This window comes from Anastrepha ludens, unplaced genomic scaffold (assembly GCF_028408465.1).
Source record: "Anastrepha ludens isolate Willacy unplaced genomic scaffold, idAnaLude1.1 ptg000078l, whole genome shotgun sequence".
Taxonomy (NCBI): Eukaryota; Metazoa; Arthropoda; class Insecta; order Diptera; family Tephritidae; genus Anastrepha; species Anastrepha ludens.
This window is the reverse complement of record NW_026530048.1, coordinates 25,001-32,500: the sequence shown is the minus strand read 5'-3', so window position 1 is coordinate 32,500 and position 7,500 is coordinate 25,001. Positions and strand designations below refer to the sequence as shown.

The following is a 7,500-nucleotide window of genomic DNA, read 5'->3' as shown; positions in this document are numbered from 1 at the left end:
ACTCTCTCCACGTTGTTGACACAGTGTCACCCACGCGAAGAGAGCTAGCCATCTCATTTCGACGGCCCCGACAGATCCTAAGGACCTGTCCCCAAGGGTCGTCCCTATTATCCCCCACAAATCTCCTCCACTCTTCCTCTTTCACTCTCACCAACATTTTCTTATATTCTTTCATTCCTACACTAAATTGATACCTGAGCTGGGACAGATTCTCCGAATTGGTCCGCCTGCCGCGTTGAAACAACCGCCTCAAGCGTCGGACAGACCTCCTCTTTGAATTTAACTCACTCGTCCACCATTTCACACCTTTCATTCTCACAGCCCTAGCTTTCCTAAACACTAAGTCATTCACTCCCCAGACACATTCAGATAGACGAGCAATTTGCTCATCAACCCCCAATTCCTCAAACTCACTAAGCGGTATACCCAATACCGCTTCCCTAACAGTATGTCCATATCGGTTCCAGTCAGTACACGAGGTACGCCATCGCCTCAATGGACTCCCCCCCTCTAACTGCGGGGTACGGGGAGTAACCATAATTTGTATTAAATTATGGTCACTAATTCCCCAACCCCCCCTAACACTCCATTTACACTCGAACCTACTCGCTGCTGCGTCATTCATGAGCGTCACGTCAATGTCACTCACACCTCTAGGCCCCTCAAACGTATACCATACGCTTGGTTCGTTTGCTACGAGGAGGTTATTCGCCACAAGCCATTCGCTCATAACCTCACCCCGATCGTGGCTCCGATATCCAGCACTATGCCTGGATACCTTGCTGAACCACATCGGGGAGGTAGCATTCGCATCAAGACACACGATGGCAGGAATGCTACTCTCATGGAGTAGCACCGCATCTATGTACCTTAAATAGGGCTCCAGAGGCTCGTCAAACTTGCAATACAAGCTGACGACATTCATTCTGCCGAATTCCCCCTCGACACACACACATACTCCCCACTGTGATGAGTCAACTACTACACAAGAGTAGCTTGGCTCACACACAGCTACTGCGGCATTGACTCCAAGGTCCGTAAAGACCCTGAAGCCCCCAGGAAGACCTCTCACCACCCCATTGGTGGAGTATGGTTCCTGGAGCAAAGCAATGCCGCAGCCCCCCTCCAACATACACGCCCCCAATTCACACATCACGGCATAAGCCCCCTGACAGTTCAGTTGATATAGCTTAACCATTAATGTCTAACGAGCGCACGGGCAACAATCGCACAGTACACCGGGCAGACAGTGGACATCATCAAATGCCCGGCTGGCTTGCCCTTAAACGCACAGTTGCGACAATGCGGGGCATTGCCACAACCCGCACTCCTGTGTCCTTCTTGCCCGCACCTTCGGCAGACATCCTTCTTGGCCCTGCATTCTGCCACCCTGTGATCGAATCCCATACATCGGAAGCAGCCGGGCGTCAGTTGGTCCGGCCGTACCCGGAAGGAAAACCACTTAACGTAGCAACGACCTGCTTCCAGGAGGGCGGACATTAGCATGTCCGTGCCCTCAAGGACAACATTCGTCACCCCATCAGGGCTGACCTTCCAAGGACGGCTGACCATCCTTACGTCCTTCTCAAGGCACCCAGGGCTGAACTCCTTGAGGTTCAAACGGAACAACTCTCCCATGAATTCATCAGGGGAGATCTCCGTGTGAACCCCCTGGACCACAACCCTAGGTCCCAGCTTCCGACGTATGCTCACATCGAGCCCCACCTCGGAAAACTTGGCATTTCTCACCAAGTTATCCCTCTCAGCAACTGATGGGGTGCGAATAATCGCACCTCCATCCTTCAACGGGCGCACCTCGTGCACCCTTACCCCCATGGAAGGCCCTACCTCCTTTACCACTTTTTTGATCACCTCTTTGGACGTAGTGGGGATCTTACCCCTCACTACGACCGACCAGGTCTCAACTGGCTTGGGCACCGGCAACGCCGGCAACACAGGCGCAGGCGCCTGAGGTGCCGGCATCATCGCTGCACCAGCCAGCGCAGCTCCAGCCGTCCTCTGAGGTGCTCCCTCCCTAGTTATCTTCGTGGCTTCTAACCGCCCACGAAGATGGGCTATTTCCGTCACCATTTCCACAAACAGTTCCTCGAACTCCAAGGAGTATCCCAGGAGGTCTTTTGCCACACTTTTCGGGACGTCGTCCATATCTATGACGGCTCCACTAAAGGCCGTCACAATGGACTTGAAGCGCCCCATAAATTCGCCCCCAATTTTTATTCCCGAATTTTCCAGGGAAGCACCGAAATTCCTGCGGATTTTCTCCATGCGCTTCCCGGCTGGACCTAATTTATCCCCTGATTTACGCACCTTTTTCACCCCCCCCTTTTTCTCCCCCTCGGAAGCGCCCTCGCTTCCGCTTACCCCCGACTTACCTTCAGGTAACTTAGGGGCTACCTTCCCCTCGTCACTCGCCTTTACTACCGGAACTGCTGCACCTCCAGCGGTCTTCTTCCTAATACGGGGAGGGGACCGCAAAATAACCTCCTCCTCCCCCGACGTTGTCTCGTCCATCGCCGACGACGGTACAACAGAACCGATGGGAAGAGGGGTATTCGCCCTCTTCCGCATATCGCTTAATTTGGGCATCGCCCAATGCCCCACCAACTAGCTTGACGAATCCGCCGTATATCGCTCCCAAGCAACAACAAAAACAGGTCACTCTTGGGCGACAGTAAGGTACTGCAAGACAGGGATGAGTCCCGCACAGGCACGCACACAGCAACCACACCTAACGGCAAGCCAAAGCAACCGCGAGGACGTAGCCCACACCACCAGCCAAAGGTCTGGCAAAGGCCACCACCAATGCCCTGCCGGACAGAACACCGTTCCCCGCACAGGGACGGGTCGACCAATATGAAGCTAACGCCGGGCTCGACCGTAGGCCAAACGCAGCACGCTGTGAACACGGCACCTGCACAAGGTATTCAACCTTGGCGCAGCACTGTACCCACGCACAAAAATAACACCCCTTTTATCACTGCCGAAGATAGCAATATAACAGCACGCCAAACTATCGACGCACTCCCTATATCCACGCCGAAAATTAACGGCACTCACAAAACCACTAATAGTTCACAGCTATGTACAGCCACGCGCACAATTGGCGTCACTCGAATAACGGGCACACTTCCCGTATTCGCACAATGGCACTCACTAACACAGTTGCCCTTAACAGCGTACAGCTACTGTACAGCCACGCTAATCGTAGCGTCACCAAAATTCCGGTGAAACACACAACGGCACTCACTTTACACAATTCTCGGAATCACTATGCAGCTCATGTACAGCTACACTATAGCGTCACTCGATTCGCGGTAATACTCGCGGATATAGCACAAAACGAAATTGACAAAAATTTATGCGCTCGCGACACGACACGTCTTCACTGCTCAACAATCACAATGAGAATGAGTAGATAGGGACAGTAGGAATCTCGTTAATCCATTCATGCGCGTCACTAATTAGATGACGAGGCATTTGGCTACCTTAAGAGAGTCATAGTTACTCCCGCCGTTTACCCGCGCTTACTTGAATTTCTTCACTTTGACATTCAGAGCACTGGGCAGAAATCACATTGTGTCAACACCCGTTAGGGCCATCACAATGCTTTGTTTTAATTAGACAGTCGGATTCCCCAAGTCCGTGCCAGTTCTGAATTGATTGTTAATTGATAATCGTTATAATTTAAAAAGAATATATATCGAATGATATAATTCCTTAAAAATTTTAGCAAGAAAGTTCCACAATTGGCTACGTAACTACTATCCGGGGAACAAGAATCGTAATTCTCTATTTACCCAGAACGAGTACATAAACCATGGTATTGCTTCCCAATCAAGCCCGACTATCTCAATCTTCAGAGCCAATCCTTATCCCGAAGTTACGGATCTAATTTGCCGACTTCCCTTACCTACATTATTCTATCGACTAGAGACTCTTCACCTTGGAGACCAGCTGCGGATATTGGTACGGCCTGTTGAGAAGTTTGCGTGACCCCACCATAAATTTTCAAGGTCCGAGGAGAAAATATCGACACAACAGTAAATGTCATGCTCTTCTAGTCCATCTACCATATCTCTCTTCGAAAGACTTCCATGGTAGTACGACTATAAAACAGAAAAGAAAACTCTTCCGATATCTCTCGACGGCTTCTTTATGGTCGTTCCTGTTGCCAGGATGAGCACAAGGCCCATTTTTAATAACAAACGGATACTCAACAGGTTACGGAATTGGAACCGTATTCCCTTTCGTTCAAAATAATTCAAGTATTTAATTATTTTTTAATATATATATATAAATTTTATTAATATTTTTTTTTATTAAAAACTTGAAAATTTTCGGCTTTCGCCTTGAACTTAGGACCGACTAACTCGTGATCAACCACTGTTCACACGAAACCCTTCTCCACTTCAGTCCTCCAAGGTCTCATTCGATTATTTGCTACTACCACCAAGATCTGTACCAATAGCGGCTCCATGCAGGCTTACGCCAAACACTTCTAAGCACACTATTGTACCCTCCTACTCACTAAAGTTTCAAAATTTATAAATCAATCGAAATTGTTTTATAAATCATCTACTTTAGCGGTAATGTATAGGTATACAACTTAAGCGCCATCCATTTTAAGGGCTAGTTGCTTCGGCAGGTGAGTTGTTACACACTCCTTAGCGGATTACGACTTCCATGTCCACCGTCCTGCTGTTTTAAGCAACCAACGCCTTTCATGGTATCTGCATGAGTTGTTAATTTAGGCACCGTAACATTACGTTTGGTTCATCCCACAGCGCCAGTTCTGCTTACCAAAAGTGGCCCACTGGGCACATTATATCATAACCTCAACCTTCATATCAAGAAAGGTGAGGTTCTTACCCATTTAAAGTTTGAGAATAGGTTAAAATCGTTTCGACCCTAAGGCCTCTAATCATTCGCTTTACCAGATAAGATTATTTTATATAATTTTTAAATGCACCAGCTATCCTGAGGGAAACTTCGGAGGGAACCAGCTACTAGATGGTTCGATTGGTCTTTCGCCCCTATACTCAATTCTGACAATCGATTTGCACGTCAGAACTGTTTCGGTCTTCCATCAGGGTTTCCCCTGACTTCAACCTGATCAAGTATAGTTCACCATCTTTCGGGTCACAGCATATATGCTCAAGGTACGCTCCAGTTAGAGGTATAAATAATAATAAATTATCATTATATATTACATAACTATATGGAACGCCCCGGGATTGAATTAATTGACTATTTAAGAAAATAGACTAAAAATTAATCCCATTATATTTTTAAGTTAAGTTAATTATGCCATTAAGTTTAATATAACTCAATGACTTGCACATATGTTAGACTCCTTGGTCCGTGTTTCAAGACGGGTCCCGAAGGTATCCTGAATCTTTCGCATTGTTAATCATATAAATGCATACAAATAAATATTAATATCATAGATATTAAATTTTTTGTAAAATTCAAAAAATGAATTTTAGCATTATATATAATAAAATCTATCAACACTTTATCAAATCATTAGTATTTATTCTATGTTAATATGCTTAAAAAGCAAATTAATTTAAATAAACTTAATATCACCAATGATCTTTTGATAAATACTTTATTATGTTAATAGATTACAATGTCCTTATATGAAAAAAATGCACATTATTTTTAATTATTTAATGATGAATTTTTCATAATGGATATTCAGGTTCATCGGGCTTAACCTCTAAGCAGTTTCACGTACTATTTAACTCTCTATTCAGAGTTCTTTTCAACTTTCCCTCACGGTACTTGTTTACTATCGGTCTCATGGTTATATTTAGTTTTAGATGGAGTTTACCACCCACTTAGTGCTGCACTATCAAGCAACACGACTCTTTGGAAATATCTTTCTAGTAATCATTAACGTTATACGGGCCTGGCACCCTCTATGGGTAAATGGCCTCATTTAAGAAGGACTTAAATCGTTAATTTCTCATACTAGATATTAAGATATTCCATACACTGCATCTCACATTTGACATATAGACAAAGTGACTTAGTGCTGAACTATTTTCTTTTCGCTCGCCGCTACTAAGAAAATCCTTGTTAGTTTCTTTTCCTCCCCTCATTAATATGCTTAAATTCAGGGGGTAATCCCATATGAGTTGAGGTTGTTTTAAAATATTTTTTATCTTCTCACAATTTAATAAATAATTATATCATCTTTTCATCTCTATTTTTCTTTTTTCCTTTTATATAAATATATATTATAAATAATAATTATGTAAAATGAGGCAATTCTAGAATAAAAAAAATTAATTTTTATGCTAGACATTCCTCCTTTAATTACATATATAAATTAATATTTTATATATATATAAATAATATGAAAATTTTTTAAAGAGAATACTTAGATTCAAAATTTTTTTTATTTCATTTTATTTGAGAGGATTTTTTTTTTTTAAGAATATATTAATAAATAAAAAATTCATTATATATCTTTATTTTTTTGCTATTAATATTATGAATTATTTAAAATCCAATAATATACACATTTGCTTAAATTCAATTATTTTTATAAAAGAATAAGCAACTTATTTAGCATAGTCTTACAACCCTCAACCATATGTAGTCCAAGCAGTACTTTAAAATTTAATTTAATGTACATAACAGCATGGACTGCGATATGCGTTCAAAATGTCGATGTTCATGTGTCCTGCAGTTCACACGATGACGCACAGTTTGCTGCGTTCTTCATCGACCCATGAGCCAAGTGATCCACCGCTTAGAGTATTTTTTTATTTATTTTTATTTATAACAAATGTCAATTTTTTTTTGCATATATTAATTGAAAGAGTAAAATTAAATAATAATAATAATAATAAAATATAAATTGATTTTCTTTCAATAATATATATCAAATATATTTAACTCTAAACATTTTTATTAAGTTGCGAATGTCTTAGTTCAACAATAATACAGTGGTGGTATTTATTATGTTTGATTATTTTGTATTTTTTTAATCATTTTATTTATATATAAATATAATAATAAATATATACCACTTTTGTTATTGTGAACAAATTAACTTATCATTCAATCAAATGAATAATAAGTACAACTTTCTATTTTCATGTTTAAAGGTTTTTAAAAGAAAAAATAAGAAAAAACATTACAAAATGTACCATCATATTATATTTAATATGATATAATTGATGGATAACAAATTGAATGAAAAAGAATAAAAAGAATATGGATTCAAAATAATTATAAATTTTTCTTTTTTTTCTTTTTTTTTTTTTTTTCTTTTGTTTGTTTTTGTTTTTATTTGTTTTGGCATTGTTTGTTTTTCTTACGGATATGGAACACAATAATGATCCTTCCGCAGGCTCACCTACGGAAACCTTGTTACGACTTTTACTTCCTCTAAATAATCAAGTTCGGTCAACTTTTGCGAAACAACCGTGACACACGAGGCGTCACAGTGATCACGTCCGGAGA

General features: G+C 41.5%; 2 non-coding genes and 1 pseudogene across 2 annotated transcripts in view; all 3 read right to left on the bottom strand.

The window, feature by feature from the left end:
• The window catches only part of LOC128871053 (large subunit ribosomal RNA), a 10,326-nt pseudogene extending 4,153 nt beyond the window's left edge, over positions 1–6,173 (bottom strand).
• Positions 6,174–6,611: 438 nt separating this feature from the next.
• Positions 6,612–6,792, bottom strand: LOC128871054 (5.8S ribosomal RNA). Its single transcript, XR_008455695.1, has one exon. It is a non-coding gene; the product is annotated as a 5.8S ribosomal RNA (ribosomal RNA).
• Positions 6,793–7,370: 578 nt separating this feature from the next.
• Positions 7,371–7,500, bottom strand: part of LOC128871044 (small subunit ribosomal RNA) — a 1,991-nt gene continuing 1,861 nt past the window's right edge. The window contains exon 1 of the ribosomal RNA XR_008455694.1: positions 7,371–7,500. This exon is cut by the window's right edge and continues 1,861 nt beyond it. This is a non-coding gene — a ribosomal RNA (small subunit ribosomal RNA).